At 44.0% G+C, this 22,055-nt stretch overlaps 1 non-coding gene and 1 pseudogene across 1 annotated transcript; one reads left to right on the forward strand and one right to left on the reverse strand.

Annotated features, from left to right (window-relative positions):
- The first annotated feature begins 5,280 nt into the window (after window positions 1-5,280).
- Window positions 5,281-5,354, forward strand: Trnat-ugu. Its single transcript has one exon. It is a non-coding gene; the product is annotated as a tRNA-Thr (tRNA).
- Window positions 5,355-13,465: 8,111 nt separating this feature from the next.
- On the reverse strand, window positions 13,466-13,582 carry LOC124623444 (annotated as a pseudogene).
- Window positions 13,583-22,055: the final 8,473 nt, after the last annotated feature.

The raw sequence follows: 22,055 nt of genomic DNA on the forward strand, positions 1-22,055 counted from the left end.
TCGCAATGACCGTCACTCAGTATATCTCACCCAGTGGAATATGATGAACGAATCATACGCCAGGGATACTTCTCGCATAAACCTTATGCTTCAACGATATTTAACAAAAACGATAAAATTAAGATTGTCAAGTAGCACCAAGACGCCTTACCTCTTACATGCAAACGTTTCACGTATTAGGATGGATCATTTAAGAAAAAGGATGATTGTCATACGGTGTGATCAAAGCTTACACGTAAGTAATACTTTGACAATCCTGTTCCAGGAAATACGATACGAACTCGGTTGAGTAGAGATTCAGCGTACATGTAATGTTGGCATTGCATCAATCCTTAAAACATGTCTCTCATCATCACCCACGCATTTGAATGCTTTAGAAATTTCTAGATGCTTCATAGACGAGCCTGTGGACAGAACAGCAGAAGAGTACCGCGGATTTACTGCATACATACCTCTAAAAATGCTTATGGGATACTTGGGGACATGCAGCGGATTATTATGAATGCTGAATAGGAACTTACTCTGTTGCGGAGTGCAAAGGAGAGAAACTCATACATTCAAGGAGGTCAACAGGAGAACCAGTTCATCATCAATAAAAGTGTATGGAAAATGCCATAGATCACTGTGGCAGACGAGGAGCGTTTGAAGCTTTTAAAAGTTTTGAATACTGGTACATATCTGCCAATAACTTTTCGTTCATTGGAGGGTTTTCAGTATCCAGTGCTATAAACAATGAGCATACAAACATGGGCTGTTAAAACTGCCGTGCAGCTGAAAACACCAAGATTCATCATACTTACATTTCAGACCAATGGAAGCAAGAATTTAGCAAATGATTCCACCGTATTTGACAACTGTAATTTAACTAATGCCAGAGTGTACTTGAATTCAGAATTTTATCTCTATGACAGTTTACTGCTACAGTGGGACTAGAATGTAAACAGCGTAGCATTTGACATGTACGCATAGTTCCGTGCTTCTTACTATGAAGGTGTTGAAGAGGCAGGATGCGTACTCTGTTCACGGAAATTCAAGGGGCTGGCATCTGGCATTGAAAGTGCCAAGCTATCTGTATGTCCCGTAATAAACAAAGGGTGTTTTTCTAAAGATAACAGCTGTGTCCAGTTTTCCAGTCACTTGCCAGCAGACAAAGTACGTTTTCGAAAGGTCCCTCTATCTGGTATTTTTCTTTTTTCCAGGGGTCTCGGGTGTCCAGCCGGATGCGATTCCATCAGCACCACCTGATGATGGTGGAAAGGTTATTCGCCGAAATATCGTGGGACTTCAACGATCGCATCCGCCTGGACATCCGAGAGCCCTGGAAACAACACATACGCCGGGTAAGCTTCCGTTCACAACGTCCCTCTATCTGTTTGTCCCAGAATTTTTTTCTGCGTCACAGCAACATTCTGTTTTTCCCAGCCACTTGCACCAAGCTTGCTTCAGCCTGCATGAAGAAACAGAAGGGAAGGTTAGCGTCTTCCTCAAACAGCTGTACCCTAACAAACAGCAACATGTATTTTGAGGGATGCAGCTGATCTCGGAAGTGCCAGGCTACCTGTTTATCCCAGAATGGTAGTTGCTGTGACCAACTTTCCAGTGATATGGAGCCATTTGCCAGCCAACAAAGGATGTTTTCGAAAGTTCTGTATCTGTTTTCCCCAAAATTTTTTCTCCCTCACAGCAGGGTTCTGTTTCTCAGCCTCCTTGAAGAGAAAGAGGGCAAGTTATAACTTGCTGGTATGGAATTCTGAGTTCCTATTGGTCCTTACCCAAAATAGAAGACGGAGTCTGGAAGTCTGTAAAAAAGCTCCCCCCCCCCCCCCCCCCCCACAATCAAAAATGGTTCAAATGGCTCTGAGCACTATGGAAATTAACATCTGAGGAGATCAGTCCCATAGAACTTAGAACTACTTAAACCTAACTAAACTAAGGACAGCCGGCCGGGGTGGCCGAGCGGTTCTAGGCGCTACAGCCTGGAACCACACGACCTCTACGGTCGCAGGTTCGAATCCTGCCTCTGGTACGGATGTGTGTGACGTCCTTAGGTTAGTTAGGTTTAAGTAGTTCTAAGTTCTAGGGGACTGATGACCTCAGAAATTAAGTCCCAAAGTGCTCAGAGCCATTTGAACCATAACCTAAGGACATCACTCACATCCATGCCCGAGGCACGATTCTAACCTGTGACCATAGCAGTCGCGCGGTTCTGGACTGAAGCGCCTAGAACCGCTCGGCCACAACGGCCGGCTTCCCCACAATGGTCAACAGTCCAGTCTTTGGCAGTGCCTAGTTGTGTCTTTGTAATTCTCGCAATATGAGACGGCCAGCCAGTAGCGTGCCAACGGCAGTGGTCATGGAAAACAACCAAACTTGGGGCAACTGCCATGTAAATTCTTATAAAAAAAATTAGGGATTAGAAAATCTTGCAGCAAAGTTTTTTCGAGATTGTGATACATTTTCATAACCAGTGGTTATAAAGGTTCTTTTTTCTTGCTATTTCAGCATTCATTCCCGAAATGCTGGCTGAATGAGAGCATCAGCTGGAAGCTGAGAGTTGCCAGCAGCAGCGAGCCGAAGAGGCTGTGCTATCGTCACGTAAGCGCATCTTCAAATTCTGTGTGGTAGTCTGCATGTTCAGAAAACGGCTCTTGATGTATTCAAATCGTAACAAGTGTTCATAAAACTTTTGATCTCGCTGTTGCAGCATCAGTGCGGCAGCTGCCCGACTTTGAACGGCTGCCGGAGGCCGAAATGCAACAAGAACGTAAGTACATATTTTGTAATACATCCTCTTAGACTTTTTTTCATCGTATACTCTTGTATGAGGCATACATTCTTCATTGTTGTAGATGTTGCTATGGAGTAAGAGGAGGCTCAAATGGCTCTGAGCACTATGGGACTCAACATCTGAGGTCATCAGCCCCCTAGAACTTAGAACTACTTAAACCTAACTAACCTACGGACATCACACACATCCATGCCCGAGGCAGGATTCGAACCTGCGACCGTAGCGGTCGCGCGGTTCCAGACTGAAGTGCCTAGAACCGCTCGGCCACACCGGCCGAATAAGAGGAGGATGAGGATCTAGTAGAGGTATTCGTCAAGAATGATGAGCAGGAGTCATCATCTCCATCTGGTATGAACTTTTTATTTTTTCCCAATAGTTATGTATAATCAATATTTCGTTGTAGGCAAATTCAGTACAGTTTTTTTTCTGATAATCATTATCTTGTTGTGGAGGACTTCTGTGAGATGGATCAGTGGCCCCAGAACAACAGTTCTCGAGAGGCTGGAATACTGGAGTGGTTGCATGAGATTGCGGCTGCTTAAGGCAGTGCCAACTCTCCATTTTCGATGAGGAGGTGCTCCAGTCTAGGGGTAGCTCCCATGGTTCCATTGCGGGTCGCCAGAAACCGCGCTAAGTGACGTGGTCAGACTCATCATTGAACAACAGACTGCCATGCATGCGAGACCCTTGCCGGACGGTCAGCGTTGCATGACGCGCCACATGTTAAATAAGACGCAGTATACGATGCAATTGGAAGATCAATAAGATTATCCCTGAAACTTCCTGGCACATTAAAACTGTGTGCCGTACCAAGACTCGAGCTCGGGACCTTTGCCTTTCGCGGGCAAGTGCTCTACCATCTGAGCTACCCAAGCACGACTCACGACCCGTCCTCACAGCTACAATTCTGCCAGTACCTCACTCTGAAAACATCCCCCAGGCTGTGACTGAGCCATGTCTCCGCAATATCCTTTCTTCCAAGAGTGCGAGCTCTGCTAGGTTCGCAGAAGAGCTTCTGTGAAGTTTGGAAGGTAGGAGACGAGGTACCGGCAGAATTGAAGCTGGGTGGAGGGGTCGTGAGTCATGCATGGGTAGCTCAGGCGGTAGAGCAGTTGCCTGCAAGAGGCAAAGGTCCCGAGTTCGAGTCTTGGTCCGGCACACAGTTTTAATCTGCCAGGAAGTTTCATATCAGCGCACACTCCACTGCAGAGTGAAAATCTCATTCTGGAAGAGTATCCCTGTCCTACAAAAGGCAAATTATGTCCTCTGCAGTGCATAATTACACGATTTCCCATCCTCTGATTTTTTCGATTTCTGCCACCCATCCTTGGTATAAACAATTTCCGTTAATATTACGTCCTATGAATTAAAAATTGAATTTCGGAAATGCGATTTTACAGAGAAAATTCAGAATTCCTACCAAAATTCGAAATTCTCACCAATAGGTTAGGAGGGGGAGGGGGACGGGGAGGGGGAAGGGTGGGAGGGGAAGGAGGTGGGAGCCCACGTGTCGGCTTATGAAAACACATGACATCATCAGGAGGTGTGGGTAAGGTGATCGATTTAATTAATTTGCATATCAGTTTGATATGAACACTGTCTTCATGCCGCCATCTGCCTACTACTTACAGTGTCACAGTGACTTTGACCTGTGACTGTACCATGCTCGAAGCATTTGGATGCCTGTACACCCATCTGGCATCATGCCTCCCCACACCATTACACCTAAACTACCAAGACGATCACATTCGGAAATGACAATGGGTGCATGTCATGTTCTAAATTGTTGCTATGGGAGGGAAAGTCCATCATGGTCAATCTTGTCTACAACATTCAGACTTCTAACATTCCATGCTTTAAGATGTAGCAGATCACGTTGCCCTTTCTCTGGTTTTCCACCGTTTACCTAGGATTACCAAACTCGCAGACATTACCGCTCTTTGGAAGCCATCTGGCTTGCCTCCTTCCATTTATACTAAATTTATCTGTCACTTGTCACAACTGACGATAGGCAGGACACTTTAGTTGCATCTCCTTAAACTCTCATTACGTTGATTTATTACGGAGAAATGTATAGTTTCATATACGAAGACAGCAACTTGTTCTCGAAAGAACAGTTACTGTTGATAACCGTGCAGCTTTCCCCTGGAATAAATGATGACTAACTGGCAACCTCAGGTGCCGACAGGTGTTGTTGATATACCTCGATGTGGACAGGGGCACGATCATCAACAGTAACTGTTCTTTCGAGAACAAGTTACTGTCTTCGTATATATAGTTAAAGGCTACCCAGCCATTGACCTTCTTCTGTGCGAATGCGCACAGGTTGTCCAAACTCTTACGGGAATCGCCAAAGCGTGCGCGAGTAATGAGTGGGTGGGCAAAATGTCTATAAGGTACAATACGTATGTAGAATTGTGGACAGTTGGGAATGTGAGTCTCACGGGAAGCGTGCAAGGGATAAGTCCCTGCAGTCGCGCTGTTCATCTGTGTCCTCGATGGCTCAGATGGATAGAGCGTCTGCCATGTAAGCAGGAGATCCCGGGTTCGAGTCCCGGTCGGGGCACACATTTTCAGCTGTCCACATCGAGGTATATCAACAACACCTGTCGGCAGCTGAGGTTGTCAGTTAGTCATAATTTAACATAGTTTCAGTCTGTGAATACACGAGAAATGCACAGCCTGCACACTGCTCTGGGTGTGGGAGGTGTGTCGTGGGCACTCAAAGCTTTGTGCTGGCTTGGCCACTGATGGAAGTTCACGTAACCTACTGGTTCTTTTGATTAGGTCGAGGTTAGCGGACGGTAGCACGACTCGCCTTTTCAGATGGCCCAGGGCAACAGTTTCAAGTACTTGATGGGACACCACAATTTATGGCGGAAAAGTGCAAGTCGTGGAATGTTGGAACAAACCACAATGAGAACAGGGACCTCGTGGAGAAGGTTTAAACAACGCTCTGATTCGCCCATCACCGGCAGATATCAGGCGAGAATTTCTAGGACAAACTAGCGAGGTATATTTGCTTCGATTGGCCTGTGACTGACGACACTCCACGGTGGGAATTTGTTAAACGTGGCATTGACATGCTATCGGCAGAAAATAGTAACATTTTTCCTGATTAGAGTTTGCGGGCAGATTGGTGCAAACTGCTGAGTCGGGAGCGGGTGGAAGAAAAAGCGGCGCTCTTGGTTTGATGGTAGACGGAGACAGGTCGCTGGTTTGAGAAGTCGAGGGGTTTGGAGGTGTCGGAGTCGTGACGAGCGAGATTCTGATTCTCAACTGTGACCACGGTCCTCCGACTTACCGCCACAGCAGGCTGGTGAGAGTACACAGCTGCACGGCTCACTAGCTGGAGGTTAATGTTTAGACAGGAAGCGTACCATAGCCACAGCTCCGATAAACCCGATTCGTGCCTTAATATCGTTGATGTAGTATTCAATCGATCACTAGAGTCCCTAAATTAATCGTTTGGTTGTAGTGGATTGATGAGTTAATGTGCAACTAGGATATAGTAGCCATCCCTCGACTTGTCTGTCTCGTTATCTTCCGTCAGCAATTAACTTTGTTTTTCATAGTATATTGGTGCAAATACATTGTAATTCCTTAATATAATAAATAATCGTTTATATTTCATTTTCTTTTCTATTTGAGGGAGCACGTACTTCCCTTCAATTCATTAATGCATGCCATTGATTAACGGGCAGCTATATAGTAGGATTATTGCAAATTCCGACGTTAAGGTCCCATGTCAGGGCATTTCAAGACAGTGATCCCGTCGCATAATTCACAGTTAACACAGAGTCTTAAGGGGAGTGTGGTGGAGTCTGAGTAGGTCCACTCCTCATATAGGCTTCACAGTCTCACACACTGTGTCATATTGCATAATTTGGCGAACTCCGCTCAGTCTTCGTTTCTTGGGAGATTCGGTGGGCAGACTTAACGTTTTCTCATATATCACGTAGTTAGTAAGGAGATCAAATGTACAGTTCATTTGGTTATTTCTATTTTGCAACCAGCAGTGGCAAACTTTCTTAAATCGACGCTAGTCTTAGATTTGTCTTAATTTGCTGACGCTTATTTTTCGTTTATTTGTGGCTATTATGTCTTTTGGTTCAAAATGGCTCTGGGACTTAACATCTATGGTCATCAGTCCCCTAGAACTTAGAACTACTTAAACCTAACTAACCTAAGGACATCACACAACACCCAGTCATCACGAGGCTGAGAAAATCCCTGACCCCGCCGGGAATCGGATCCGGGAACCCGGGCGTGGGAAGCGAGAACGCTACCGCACGACTACGAGATGCGGACTATGTCTTTTGGTTCTGTGGGTTCTGCACTATCTCTCTATGTCGTTTAGCGGGCGGCGTTTTTGCCGGCGTTGTGATTTGGAAGGATGTTACGATCGTTCTCTATTCATTTATGGTATGTAGGTACCTTTAACGTTATCAGCTGCTGGGCAAATCTGTTGTCTCACTCAGCGAATTTTGTAATGATGTATATTCATATTCCATGTGTATGATCACGCGTAGTAAGGCCCAGGGACAGAGAGCTGTAGTATAAGTTGACACGATAACGAATATGGAGTATAAAAGACAGTCATGAAGAGCATAAAAACATGCAGCGCAGACGTTAGCATAGAGTATTTCGTCATGGATGAAGAGTCAGAACAGGTAGACGTGGGTAGCGAAGGCACTGAGCAATCTCAGGGGGATGTCGAAAGAAGGGAAACAGATGTGAATGGTTTTGAATAAAAAATGTAATTTTTTTGTACGTATTTAGGTGTGGTTGCTCAATTTTTTTTTGGGGGGGGGGCTGTAGATTTTTTTGAGCCTCAGTGTCGTAAATAATAATAGCAATTTAAAGGGGTTCAGAGGCAATGAGGCACTCATTTCCTACATTATGTATTTTTTTCTTACTAAAAGGCGGCATGATCATCAGTGTGCAGAACTATGTACTAATTTTTGTGTACCTTATTTGGGAGATTCGCGCATGCCAAATTCCAATGTTGCACCTGATACTTACTGTTCGTATGTAAGGCATGCTCAGTGCTTGCCAGAAGAGGGGGTCGATCACGCAACTCAGTGGGATGAGACCCAGGGCAAGGCCGATATCCACCACTGTTACGATAGCGTTAATCAGGACGATGATGAGGTCACATCATGACGCTAGAGTGATCTAGAAGACACACTGGATGGGGAGGCCCAGAACAAAGCAAGTTTCGGCATGCCTAGCCGACCAAACTCACGATCAAATTCACACACATCCCCACGCAACAACGCTTGAGGAAAGTGGGAGAAAGGGCAACACAGAAGCAAAAAAGAAGCAGAAAGAAGGCAACACAGAGGGCACAAGCAGTGATTGAGAATATTAAATCGGAAGTGAAAGATGAAGGCAAAGAAAAAACCAAAACTAGCTGTGGGTGCCTTGAAGGAGGCACAAGAAGCTAAACAGTTCGCAACAAAACCGGTCAGAGAGGCGAAGAAGGCTCATACGGTGATCAAGATGTTAAGAGAGAAACGTTGGGGAATAAAGCAAGAAATAGATAAGGCGAATATAAAATGCATCGTCCGTTTTGACGAAACTGCAAACGATTTTACAAATCACAGGACCACTTGGAATAGATATCGCAAAACGAGTGGTGTACCCCGGCCGCGGTGGTCTAGCGGTTCTAGGCGCGCAGTCCGGAACCGCGCGACTGCTACGGTCGCAGGTTCGAATCCTGCCTCGGGCATGGATGTGTGTGATGTCCTTAGGTTAGTTAGGTTTAAGTAGTTCTAAGTTCTAGGGGACTGATGACCCCAGTAGTTAAGTCCCATAGTGCTCAGAGCCATTTGAACCATTTTTTGAGTGGTGTACACAGTTGCGTACCACTATGCAGAACTGACGAGCACATGAACAATGTGGCGATTCCTGTAGTAAGCAACACCGATATTGTGAGAGCGGAATCAGCACCGGGTGGCCTTTCAGGAGAGACATTGCGCGGATTAAAGAATGACACCTTCAACTTAAAATATTTTATGTCCGTCAGAAAATTTCAGAATTACAAAGATAACAGCAACACCTCACACTTCAAGACCATCATCTCACAATTTGAACTGTCGCAACCTCCTCAGTGCCCAATCAAGTCTAAATTAGATTTTGTCTGTGAGCACTCCGAGGGCAGTGTTGCAGAAAGAATACGTGTGATCGTTGCAAAATGGACATCGTTCTTGAATAGTTACTGGTCGACCAAGAGGCAGTAATGCATCAAACGCGAAATCATGTTTTTCAAGGATCTGGTCGCCTCAGGATTTAAAAGTCATGTCAAATTCTTCGAGGCTCTCATCAAAAATAACTAGTTCTTGATGTCTTAATGATCTGTGTAGTGATACGAAAATGATCAGTTTCTGCCCTATGAAGCTACCACCACACCACCAACAAATATTAATTGGCAAATGTAGTAATGATATTTACTCTTTTGAAAATATCCTGCGAGAATTAGAATTCACACTGGATGAACACAGCATGATTATAAGAAGACGAGGGCTTCATCACTGATGCAATACCTAGCAGAAGAGGAACAATTCGAATGACGGGCATGCAAACAGAGGTAGAAACTCAGGTGTCAACAAACACAGCAGCAGCAACCAACCACACCTAACAGGAGACTGAAACAACCAGCACTACCGCCAAAATGATAATAGGAGACAGTTCAGGTACAATGAGTTTGCTCCAGAGATCGTTGAACGTCACCTATCTAACCCTAACAGCAGTCATCAGCAGGTAAATCAGTGGGCATTCACCACATCAGCCTCCTGAAACCCTACATTAACTGACGTGTTGGATCGTAGGAGTCCATAGTGTAGAGTACAATTATGTTAAGCGGGTAATTGAATGACATTTTTTCCTTCCAACCTCTATTATAACTCTAGTGTTAGTTGAATATTGATATACGTTTACAACCCATGTAAATAGAGTTGAGGCAAAGGTAAAAACAAAAAACAAAAAAATGTGGGTGCTCAGTTCATCTGTCTATGTGACAGAAGGTAATGGAAACCTTGACGACTACGTACGAAGAGAAGTAGACGTGCTAGCTGTAATCCATTACCTTTACTATGGCTGTTCAGCGACTGTAAAACATTTAATGTTGAGTCGGCTATGACATAGGGGTGAACCATTTGATCGAGTGGAAGACTATAGAAGCGTTTGAGTTTACTGTGGCTAACAGGTTTCATTATAGGAAGTTTTTTTGTTGTTTGTTGCTTTTCGTTGGCCGGCCTTTGTGGCCGAGCGGTTCTAGGCGCTTCAGTCCGGAACCGCGCTGCTACTACGGTCTCAGGTTCGAATCCTGCCTCGGACATGGATGTGTGTGGTGTCCTTAGGTTAGATAGGTTTAAGTAGTTCTAAGTCTAGGGGACTGATGACCTCAAATGTCAAGTCCCATAGTGCTTAGAGCCATTTGAACCTTTTTTTTTTTTGCTTTTTTGTTGTTATTTGTCGCCCTCATCTCCGCCAGGTGAGTATTCTCAGAATTCCACTTCGATTTGGGACAAATCCATGCCATCATTGCAGGGACTCATATCTCGAGAGTGGAGATTTTGGTTTTGTGGTTGTAATGCGATGCCAGGGAGCATCACAATTTCTGACCTCCCTCTTCCTAATCAGCCTATAAGATTGCGACATAGTTTACCGTTTTCGCGAATGCCTAATGAAATTTTATACTGAGTAAGGCTATCATACCGAAGGAATCTAATACCGGTTGGTAGGGAAAAAGTGTACAACAGATCCTTTTAAAGGAAGAATCTATTTTAAACCTAACCTAAATACTGATAATAATTTTGAAATGGGTGGACTTTAGTGCAGTGAATTTCTGGTTAGATAAATGGCTGACTGTTACTGAAACTTTGTTACGAAAAAATAATTTTTAGTAACCTGAGCGTAACTTAATGTGTAATTTGGAAAAAGGTAAGCAATGTACTTTTAATTATTGAAAGATTTAATTGAATTTACTTTACTCAAATGAGCAACTGATTTTACTTTTAACATAAGAACAGTAAGGGATGTACCAGAGCAGCAAAAGTCTCTTGCTAAGCGAAATACTGAATAAATGAAATTGTGCACTCTTATTAACTGTGCTGTATCTTCAGTTATTAGTTTTGCCAGTGAAATGTTATGTTACTTTAAGTGAGCGAAGTTAATACTCAAAATTACAAATTCGTTAAGCCTATGTCATGCAGCACGGGAATGAACAGTTACTGAGGCAGCAAAATTTAGAGAGAAACTGGTCATTAGCAAACAAACAAAACTGGCAGTAAATAGTTAATCAGTTTTCATATTTTCATACTTTACGACACTCGGTGATTGCATGGAAAGGACAGGAACCCTGCTTGGTAATAATTCCTTATGACAGTGACAACACAGGTGCCCTACAAGTTTTAACTATTGCATGTTATTATCCAAAAAAGTTAGTCGAAGTTTGTGAAAGAAATGCCACTGGGTAATGTCTGTACAATATTAGTTATACTCTGTCGGTTAACAGCCTTACGATGTTGTAGCTGTGCGCAAGGCGATGAATGTAGCCGACGACAATACTGAGCTGCTACTATTGCTGTAACCGCGCCACCGCTACGATCGCAGGTTCGAATCCTACCTCGGGCATGGATGTGTGTGATGTCCTTAGGTTAGTTAGGCTTAAGAAGTTCTAAGTTCTAGGGGACTGATGACCTCAGACGTTAAGTCCCTTAGTGCTCAGAGCCATTTGAACCATTTGTCTTTCTTCGATTTACTATCATTCCATACTCTGTGCTCATTAGACTCTTCATTTCATTTAGCAGATCATGTAATTCTTCTTCACTTTCACTCTGGGTAGCAATGTCATCAGCGAATCGTATCATTGATATTCTTTCACCTTGAATTTTAATTCCACACCTGAACCTTTCTTTTATTTCTATCATTGCCTCCTCGATGTACAGATTGAACAGTAGCGGCGAAAGGCTACATCCTTGTCTTACACCCTTTTTTACACGAGCACTTCGTTCTTGGTCGTCCACTCATATTGTTCCCCCGTGGCTGTTCTGGACTCGCATTCGGGAGGACGACGGTTCAATCCCGCGTCCGCCCATCCTGATTTAGGTTTTCCGTGATTTCCCTAAATCGCTCCAGGCAAATGCCGGGATGGTTCCTTTCAAGGGGCACGGCCGACTTCCTTCCCCGTCCTTCCCTAATCCGATGAGACCGATGACCTCGCTGTCTGGTCTCCTTCCCCAAACCAACCAACCAACCAACCCGTGGCTGTTGTACATATCGTATACGATCCGTTTCTTCCTATAGCTTACCCCTACTTTTTTCGGAATTTCCACCATCTTGCACCATTTTATATTGTCAGAGGATTTTTCCAGGTCGACAAAGCCTATGAACGTGTCTTGATTTTTCTTTAGTCTTGCTTCCGTTATTAACCGCAACGCCAGAATTGCCTCTCTTGTGCCTTTGCCTTTCCTAAAACCAAACTGATCATCATTTAGCGCATCCTCAATTTTCTTTTCCATTCTTCTGTATATTATTCTCGTAAGCAACTTGTATGCACGAGCTGTTAAGCTGATTGTGCGATAATTCTCGCACTTGTCAGCTCTAGCAGTCTTCGGAATTTTGTGGATGATGCTTTTCCGAAAGTCAGATGGTATGTCGCCACACTCATACATTCTACACACCAAAGTGAATAGTCGTTTTGTTGCCACTTTCACCAATGATTTTAGAAAGTCTGATGGAATGTTATCTATCTTTTCTGCCTTATTTGATCTTAAGTCCTTCAAAGCTCTTTTAAATTCTGGTTCTAATACTGGATCCCCTGTCTCTTCTAAATCGACTCCTATTTCTTCTTCTATTACATCAAACAACTCATCCCCCTCATAGAGGCTTTCAATGTATTCTTTCCTTCTATCCGCTCTCTCCTCTGCATTTAACAGTGGAATTCCCGTTGAACTCTTAATGTTATCACCCTTGCTTGTAATGTCACTGTAGGTTGTTTTGGCTTTCCTGTATGCTGAGTCTGTTGTGAGGGATCCACTTGTATGTGGAGCCCGATTTTCCAATATTTCATGAAAATGACGTGTAATGGTTATCACATATAGAAGAGATTGTATCTTTGACACCACTCAGCCAAAGACGTTGCCTCAGGGCAGAATCCATTGTAAGTAGGGGTGCGCGAAGCGCAGAAGCCGTTGCCGTTGTACTCTGTTAAAGGGAGGATGTAAGACTTAATGCTAGTGGCTTGCTGTGAGAATTTAGCTGTGGGCCTATGATCATCATTTAGCGCATCCTCAATTTTCTTTTCCATTCTTCTGTATATTATTCTCGTAAGCAACTTGTATGCACGAGCTGTTAAGCTGATTGTGCGATAATTCTCGCACTTGTCAGCTCTTGCAGTCTTCGGAATACAGTTTTCTAAGGTAATGAAATTTTGTATATTTAGTTTTAAGTAAGCAGCAACGCAATGTGCACTCCGTCTTCAGGCCACAAGTGGCCCATCGGGACCACCCGACCGCCGTGCCATCCTCAGTTGAGGATGCGGATAGGAGGGGTGTGTGGTCAGCACACCGCTCTCACGGTCATTATGGTGGTTTTCTTTGACCGGAGCCGCCACTATTCGGTCGAGTAGCTCCTCATTTGGCATCACGAGGCTGAGTGCACCCCGAAAAATGGCAACAGCACATGGTGGCTGGATGGTCACCCATCCAAGTGCCGGCCACGCCCGACATCGCTTAACTTCGGTGATCGCACGGGAACCGGTGTATCCACTGCGGCAAGGCCGTTGCCAACGCAATGTGGCTTTTCCTAATTTTACAGTACTGACCGTTGAATTTAGGAACCAAGTATTTGCCATCAGATTTAATGAATAGGTTGATTTGGTATGCCCGATCTGTAATATTTTGTGTATTTTGTAAGCCTGATACACACAAATTAAATTTGGAAATCTATTTTGTCAAACGATGTCAGACCTTTTGTCATGTAACAAATCAAGTATTGTTAGCTACGCCAGTAAGTGAGAATTGTAGAACAGTTGGGAAGTTCACTGATTTTAAAGTTAATGCAACATATTTCATATTTGATTTTGAGAAGGAGAAACTTTACTTTGAATACAATTTTCGAAATGAAAACTTCGGTCTTAATACAGGTTGTTATCAGTACCTCATCCTCTGCCATGTCGTGTGATGTTCTATGTATGAAGCTAGTTGACGGCCGGCATTGCACTTCGTTTAGCCAAGATCGAATATTTTGTATGCCTGCTGTGGAGAGAACAGAATACCAAGATTACATCCATTGCGACTCAAGAGCTAAGGAAAATGTATTTCATTGCTGATTTGCATAGGGAATTTTGTCAGTTTATTGTACGGGGCCACGGAACTCGGTGCTCAAGAGACTGAGTAAATTTCAGAGGGATTGATTTCATTATAGGCATTACATACTGGCTTACCAGATTAAGTTGTTTAATTACAGTAAAACTGATTAAGCACACCATTTGCTCAACGACACATCACACAGTAAATTTGGAAAACACAAAGTTATTATTAAAGAACGTTACACTCATAACAAACATTAAATATTTTTTAAGAACGTTACAGTGTCCTTCCAACAATCATTACTTTTTCGATGTCTTCACATTTTTTTCTGAAGCAGCTCCGTCTTAGTTTCCCTGCACTTCCTATTTCTTTCATTCCTCAGTGACTTGTATTTCTGTATTCCTCAGTTTCCCGGAACATTTTTGTACTTCCTTCTTTCATCGATAGATTGAAGTATTTCTTGTTACCTATGGTTTCCTCGCAGTTACCTTCTTTGTACCTATGTTTTCCTTCCCAACTTCTGTGATGGCCCTTTTTAGAGATGTCCATTCCTCTTCAACTGTACTGCCTACTAATCTATTCTATTGCTGTATCTATACCCTTAGAAAACTTCAACCGTATCTCATCATTCCTTAACATTTCCGTATTCCACTTCTTTTAGCATTGATTCTTCCTGACTAATGTCTTAAACTTCAGCCTACTCTTCATCACTACTATTTTATGATGTGAGTCTATACCTGCTCCTGAGTACGCCTTACAATCCAGTATCTGATTTCGGAATCTCTGTCTGACCATGATGTAATCTAACTGAAATCTTCCCATATCACCTGTCCTTTTCCAAGTATACAACCTTCTCTTGTCATTCCCGAACTGAGTATTCGCTATTATTAGCTGAAACTTGTTACAGAACTCATTTGGTCTTTCTCCTCTGTCATTTCTTGTCCCAAGCCGATATTCTCCGTAAACGTTTCCTCTACTCCTTCCCCTACAATTGCATTCCAGTCCCCCATAACTATTAGATTTTCATCCCCTTTTACACACTGTATTACCCTTTCAATATCCTCATACACTTCATCTATCTCTTCATCTTCAGCCTGCGACAGCGGCATGTATACCTGAACTATCGTTGTCGGTATTGGTTTGCTGTCGATTCTGATAGGAACAAACCTATTTCTGAACTGTTCATAGTAACACATTCTGTGCCCTAGCTTCCTACTAATAACGAATCCTATTCCCATTATACCATTTTCTGCTGCTGTTGATATTACCCTATACTCATCTGACCAGAAATCCTTGTATTCTTTCCACTTCGCTTCACTGACCCCTACTATATCTAGAGTTACATTTCCCTTTTCCGATTTTCTAGTTTCTCTACCACGTTCAAGCTTCTGACATTCCACGCCCCGACTCGTAGAACGTTAACCTTTCGTTTATTATTCAATCTATTTCTCATGGTAACCTCCTCCTTGACAGTCCCCTCCCGGAAATCCGAATGGGGGATTCTTCCGGAATCTTTTTCCAATGGAGAGATCATCATGACACTTCTTCAATTACAGGCCTCATGTCCTGTGAATAGCCGTTAGGTATCTTTAATGCAGTGGTTACCACTGCCTTCTGCATCCTCATGCCGTTGATCACTGCTGATTCTTCGGTCTTTAGGGGCAGTTTCCCACCCCTAGGACAAGGGAGTGCCATGAACCTCTGTCCGCTCCTCCGCCCTCTTTGACAAGGCCGTTAGCAGAACGAGGGTGACTTCCTACGCCGGAAGTCTTCGGCCGTCAATGCTGATTATTAATCAAAATTTTAGCAGCGGCAGGATTCGAACCTATGACCGAAGACGTTTTTATTATGAATCAAAGACGCTAACCCCTTTTTTTTCTTTTTTTTTTCGTTCGTTGCATCTGCTCAGGGCACGTCGTAAGACGCCCGTTTTTAAGTTCGTTGTTGATCGATTAACTCAGTTTTTCTTTTTTTTTATTATTACAGAGGGCAGCTAACCCTCTGACCGAACACGCTGAGCTACCGTGCTGGCGGATAGACGACGGGTGGATAAACCACAGATGTATCGATAGCAACGATGAAATGGCAGTAGCTGTGCTTTTGTAGATGTATCGATAGCAACGTTGAAATGGCGGTAGCTGTGCCGTTGTTTATCTTTGCATATGGAGAGTCTCTGTCGCGTTGCGAACAGAGAGGAAGCAGAGGAGCTTGAGTCATGAAAGAGTGCGGAGGTGTTTGTTAGGCGCTCCCGCCGACGCGGTGTGCGGCTATGCTCGCGCCAATGTACACGCGCCTGATTCGTTAACCAAAGAGTATTTAGAGCACTGTAGTAACTGTTCATTCTTGTATTGCATAACAGAAGCTAATTAAAGTAACGTAAAATTTCACTGGCAAAACTAATAACTACAGATACAGCACAAATTAAAAGTGCGTAATTTCATTTATTCTGTATTTAGTTTAATGATTAACTTCTCTTGACTTCGTACTTATTTTATTGTTGTTATTTTAAAAGTAAAATCAGTTGCTCATTTGCTTAAAGTAATTTCAATTCAATCAATGATCAAAAGTAAATAGCTTGTCTTTTTCTAAATTTTGCATTATGTTACACTAGGGTTACTGAAAGTCATTTTTCACATAACAAATTTCAAGTTAAGCCTGTCGTTTATTTAACCAGTAACTCCATTTAATTTTACTTTCGAAATTTAGTATTTCATAACAAGTAACTGCAAACTCATTTCTTTCTGATTCATTTATTCACCCGTGAACTGTTGTGCTGTGGAAAAGCGTGATAATCTTCTATTGCCACGCCAGTGATTAATTGCATAAATTTTTTTGCCATTACCTTTCTCAGCATTCTGGAGATTCATTGCCCTAGCGGGCTGGCGACCGTTTATCCCCTTTTTAACTATTCAGTGTTTTATTTGTGTTTCCAGTGTATTTTGTAGTAAATATTACGTTGTACTCTTTTCCTCTCTGTGCAGTTCGTGAGCGATTGCACATACGCCACCTGTTTCAAATTATCGCCAGTATATAGCTTAAATTTAGAATAGATTCTTCCTTCAGAAGAATCCGTTGTACACTTTCCTCCAACTAACCGGCGTTACTTTCCTACGGTACCGTTAACCTTACTCACTGTAAAATTTCATTAGGCATATGCGATCACAGTCCGTTATATCGCAATCCAGTAGGCCGATCAGGAAGGGAAAGGTTACAAGGCGAGGCGTAAAGCTTTGTGTCGTGCACTCATCAAGGGTACACGAGTGGGCCTTCGGCTCCGAAAGCCCATATCGATAATGTTTCGTTGAATGGATCGCATGCTGACACTTGTTGATCACCCAACACTGAAATTCGCAACAATTTGGGGAATGGTTGCACTTTGGCCACGTTGAACGATTCTTTTCAGTTGTCCTTGGTTTCGTTCTTGCAAGACGCTTTTCCGGCAGCAGCGATGTCAGAGATACGATGTTTTACGGGATTCTTGATGTTCATGGTATGGTCGTGAAATGGTCGTACGGGAAAATCCCCACTTCATCGCCACCTCGGAGATGCTGTGGCCCATCGCTCGTGTGCCGACCATAGCTAATAAGCTTTCTTCTCTCTTGTTGAAGCTATTCCCGGGAATAGTTTCAACAAGAAAGAAGAAAGCCTCAAGGTAAACGAATCCTAGCTTCCAGTACTGCAGTGGACGACCGTCGCAGGTATCAAGAGGAGAACCGCGCAGGAAATGACCGAGGAGAAGCGCTCGCAAGTTGCCGCGCTACAGGGAGCGGACTTCGGCCTATGTCATACGGTACAAATGTCATCCATACCTGGCATGCCGACAGCAGCGTTATTGGGTTCGGTACTGAGATATAACCGAATATTATCAGCATGCAAGCGGTAGTTACAAGGGAGCAGTACAGCTGAAATGTGGACATACGCCGAGAAAAGCTGTAGATCAAGAAGTGATCGCTGGGGGTCTCCTGAGAGCTTACACTGAGGTGACGGAACTCATGTATGCACATTACAGTTGGCGGTAGTATCGCATACACAAGGTATAATAGGGCAGTGTATTGGCGAAGCTGTCATTTGTACTCAGGCGAATCACGTGAAAATATTTCCGACGTGATTATGGCCACACGGCGGGAAATAACAGACCTTCAATACGGGAATTCCGCTTTTAACCTGCCCATGCATGCCTGTTAACCAGACGTACGTTATCACCAGAAAGGGAATTCTGCTTTCCTCCCATCTAAGCCAAACTACGCCCAATCCGACCATGCTGAAGGAATCTTGATTGCCTGATCGTCTTCCTGCTGTACTACTCTACGTGGAGTTTATTCTGTACGCTTTCGTAGTAGTGTTATGAGTAAAGTTCATAAGTTGATGTAAAGTCTTTTTTTTTTTTTTTTTTTTTTTTTTTTTGGCGACTCCATGGAGTGTTCTGTGCACCACGACCAAATAGTGGATAGAATTGGAAGGAGAATCAGCATTGGCCGTAGTTTTTGTTTTACTATCCGCAAAATCGATTTTCGGTCACTTAGTGACCATCCTCAGTGCTATAAGTTAAAAATTTCACATAACAATCAGAGAGTATAAAACAAAAAATCACAACTACCTGCGTAGGAACATAACAGTTGGTAGGGACATACCTGTAATATATTCTTAATTGCCCTACTATCCAGTTGTTTATGTACGTTGTATCTTAAACCCTTACTCATGCCTCGGGCATGGATGTGTGTGATGTCCTTAGGTTAGTTAGGTTTAAGTAGGGGACTGATGACCTCAGAAGTTAGGTCCCATAGTGCTCAGAGCCATTTGAACCATTTTTTCGTAGTGAAACTACTTGCGCAAACATATACCTGGATAGTCACGCTGGATTGATAGCGCAACCTGTTGTCAGGTGCAGCAGGTTGAACGGGCCCTGTGAAGATTGCCGGGCTTGTGGAAACCCATGTTGGTCTGCTTAAATCACTGGGCTTTATAGTTCAATTCTTTTATCCTGGCGGTTCGCGCATGCCCGCCCAGACGCGGGAGATTGCTGCGTTGCCAGTTGTACGCGCCAAGAGAAGCAGCGCCATAGTATAGTTCCTAAACTTAACGTTTAGGGGGGAGCGCGCAGTTTATGAAGTAAAGCCACCACGGCCGCATTAACCCTTTCGCTGCTACATAGACGTGCTCCCCGCATTCCGCGATGTGCGCGATTTTATCATCACTGCACTGCTCGCCTGTGCAGACACATGGTGTTCCGACTGCTTTGACACACTTTATCATTCGATTTCACAAAAACTATTTGATTTTTACACATCTTCTTGACATACCTTCCCCCCATAAATGACTTAATTTTGTTTCGATGTTCAATGCAGTTATTGTGCAGCATTAGATGTAGTAAACCATTGCACGAAATTTCAAAGAGTTTGCAGAGGTAAGAGTCCATAGCGTATACTTTCCGTATGCTCAAGTTTAGTTGCCACTAGAAATTTCAAAAAATTACATTCAAACGAATAAATTTCATAAAGTAAGACACTTTGATATTGTTTTTAAATAAAGAAAATATTAAACACTAGGCAAGGTTTGAACTCAGATCCTTTCACTTAGCAGTCATACACTTTAACCACTATTTTTTTTTCAGTCGTTGACAACGTCAACGGGGACAAATGTAAATGTGTGCGCCGACCGGGCCTCGAACCCGGGATCTCCTGCTTACATGGCAGACGCTCTATCCATCTTTTTTTTTAATACCATATTACGTAAATTGATGTCTGAGGGGGAAGAGAAGAAAGGAAAATGAAGGAACTGATGATATCGGCTGCATCAAGCTTTATACGGAATCGGCGACGACAAGTGAAAATGTGTGCCGCACCAGAACGCAACCCTGAGATCTCTTCTTTTTTTTTTTTTTTTTTTTATACTGGTTTCTCCTTCCAGTAAACAAAAATGAGTCTCCTTCGTCTTGTTGGCGAAGAAGCAATCCTTTGGAACACAAAAAAGTGTCTCAAAGCCAAAATCAAATTTCTTTTTGCTTTAAGAACAAACTATGAGGAAGAAATAAGGAAAAGCTTTTTAAGTCGTCATGCGACTTGTAGTTAAAGTCCAGTTCTTACAGGAGCTCCTGAAGTGTATCCGCCTACAGCATGCCAGCTCGTCCAAACGTGTCTTCTCATGGCGTAGGCGTGAGTTCTGGGTAGCAGATCTATTCAGTTCGGTTCGTTTTATACAGTTTTCAGCTTCTCAGGGCTTGGACGTTCCAGCTACTAGGTGGGTCATCGAAAGCGCTCCGTAAGAAATTAGAAAAATATTGTTTATAGCGCGGGTTGCGTATCAGGACGCAGTGTCGTTCGTTGAGATAAGTCCAATATCCTAGCGTAGACTTGTCGCCTGAAGTAAAAAGATAGCGGATCGTGTGGCCACAGATCCAATTCACAGAGTTAGTTTTGGCGGAGGGGTAGAAAGTCTTATCGGGGTACAAAAGCATGTGGACGTCGATCTGAGCCGGTGTCTGGCGAGTAAGAAACGCCAAAATTCGCCGCGCAAGTGTCCAGACGTCTAGCGCTGTGCCACAGTGGAACCGGTGGACATCCGTGTCATCCACGCCACAGTGGGTGCAGAGGGATGAATCGGCGAGATGGATGCGGTGCAGACGATCTCGGTTAACTTGTTTGCCATTCACGGTGATGTACCACGCTGATTGAACGTCTGATTCGAGAAAACGCGCATGGATCGCCTTCCATATGTGCCGCCACACGTACTGTGGATACTTGCGTTCGATGGGGTTGGACGGGCGGCACTGTTGTAACAATTCGGAGACTGTTTTCGTGAGGTACAAACGTGTAAGTGGTAAGGACCGATAGATATAACTGAACTCCAGGAAAAATCGTTGGATGTAATAAAAGGGGGTTGGAATGGTCGATATCAGTACTGGGGCGGACAAGGAGGCCGGTGCAAAGTTGTGAAGCAGGAGGCTAGTAAGGCTCTGCGGGCAACGATGCCAAAGTTTTAGTTGGGAGCTGACGTATAGTGCCTTGACACGAGTCGGCACGTGGATGAGTCCCACCCCGCCACAATCTCGTGGCAGTGCAAGGGATTCATACTGCACCTTGAATAGCATCCCCGAGCTGACGAAGGAGCCGAAAGCCATCAACAGTCGTCGCGCCAGGAGATTTGGGACTGGTAGTACTTGAGCCACGTGTGGTATACGGGAAGCATGATATACGTTCACGTATTGCGCGCGTTGGATAACGTCGAGAGCTCGTAGCCGGTGATCTGCGAGATTTGCTCTGATTGTCTGTAGCAAGCGTCTACCATTGATAGCCGCTGAGCGGCGCAGGTCTGCTGTGAAATCAAGTCCAAGACACCGTATGGTGGCGGCGACACTAAGGGGGGCAGCGCATCTCTCCGGCAAGCCCTCACCAATGAGCAGGACCTTGGATGAGGCAGCTTCCTGACGCTTCTCCGTAAGTCGCCACCCATGTCAGTGCTGCTCGTACTTCATCTTCACTGTGCAGATATAGTACTATGTCGTCTGCGTAGGCTGTACAACAAAAACGGTGGCCGTGCACAGCCATGCCTTCCAAACGTTGGCGCATGCCCTGGAGCAGGGGTTCCAAGGCGAAAGCATACAAAATCGTGGAAAGAGGGCATCCTTTGTCGTACAGATCGTGCGATGACCAGGGACGGTGTAAGACGACCATTGTACATGATTTTAGAGGTTGCATTACTCAACAGGCGCATAACCACTGTGACAATACCGCCAGGAAAACCCATATGCTGAAGAACTGTCCGTAAATAGAAGTGGTCAACACGGTCGAAAGCCTGGCTAAAGTCCAGTGAAGCCATGGCGCCAGGGAGACGCTGATGATGCGCTAATGCTATCATGTCTCTGTAACGGCAAAGGGCCGTACGGATGTTGTTGTCGCCTCCTAGGGAAGTCTGGTCGCAGGATGTGACGTAACGTGCGACCTTCTTGAGTC

The sequence above is a fragment of the Schistocerca americana genome, chromosome 7 (genome assembly GCF_021461395.2).
Source record: "Schistocerca americana isolate TAMUIC-IGC-003095 chromosome 7, iqSchAmer2.1, whole genome shotgun sequence".
Classification (NCBI taxonomy): Eukaryota; Metazoa; Arthropoda; class Insecta; order Orthoptera; family Acrididae; genus Schistocerca; species Schistocerca americana.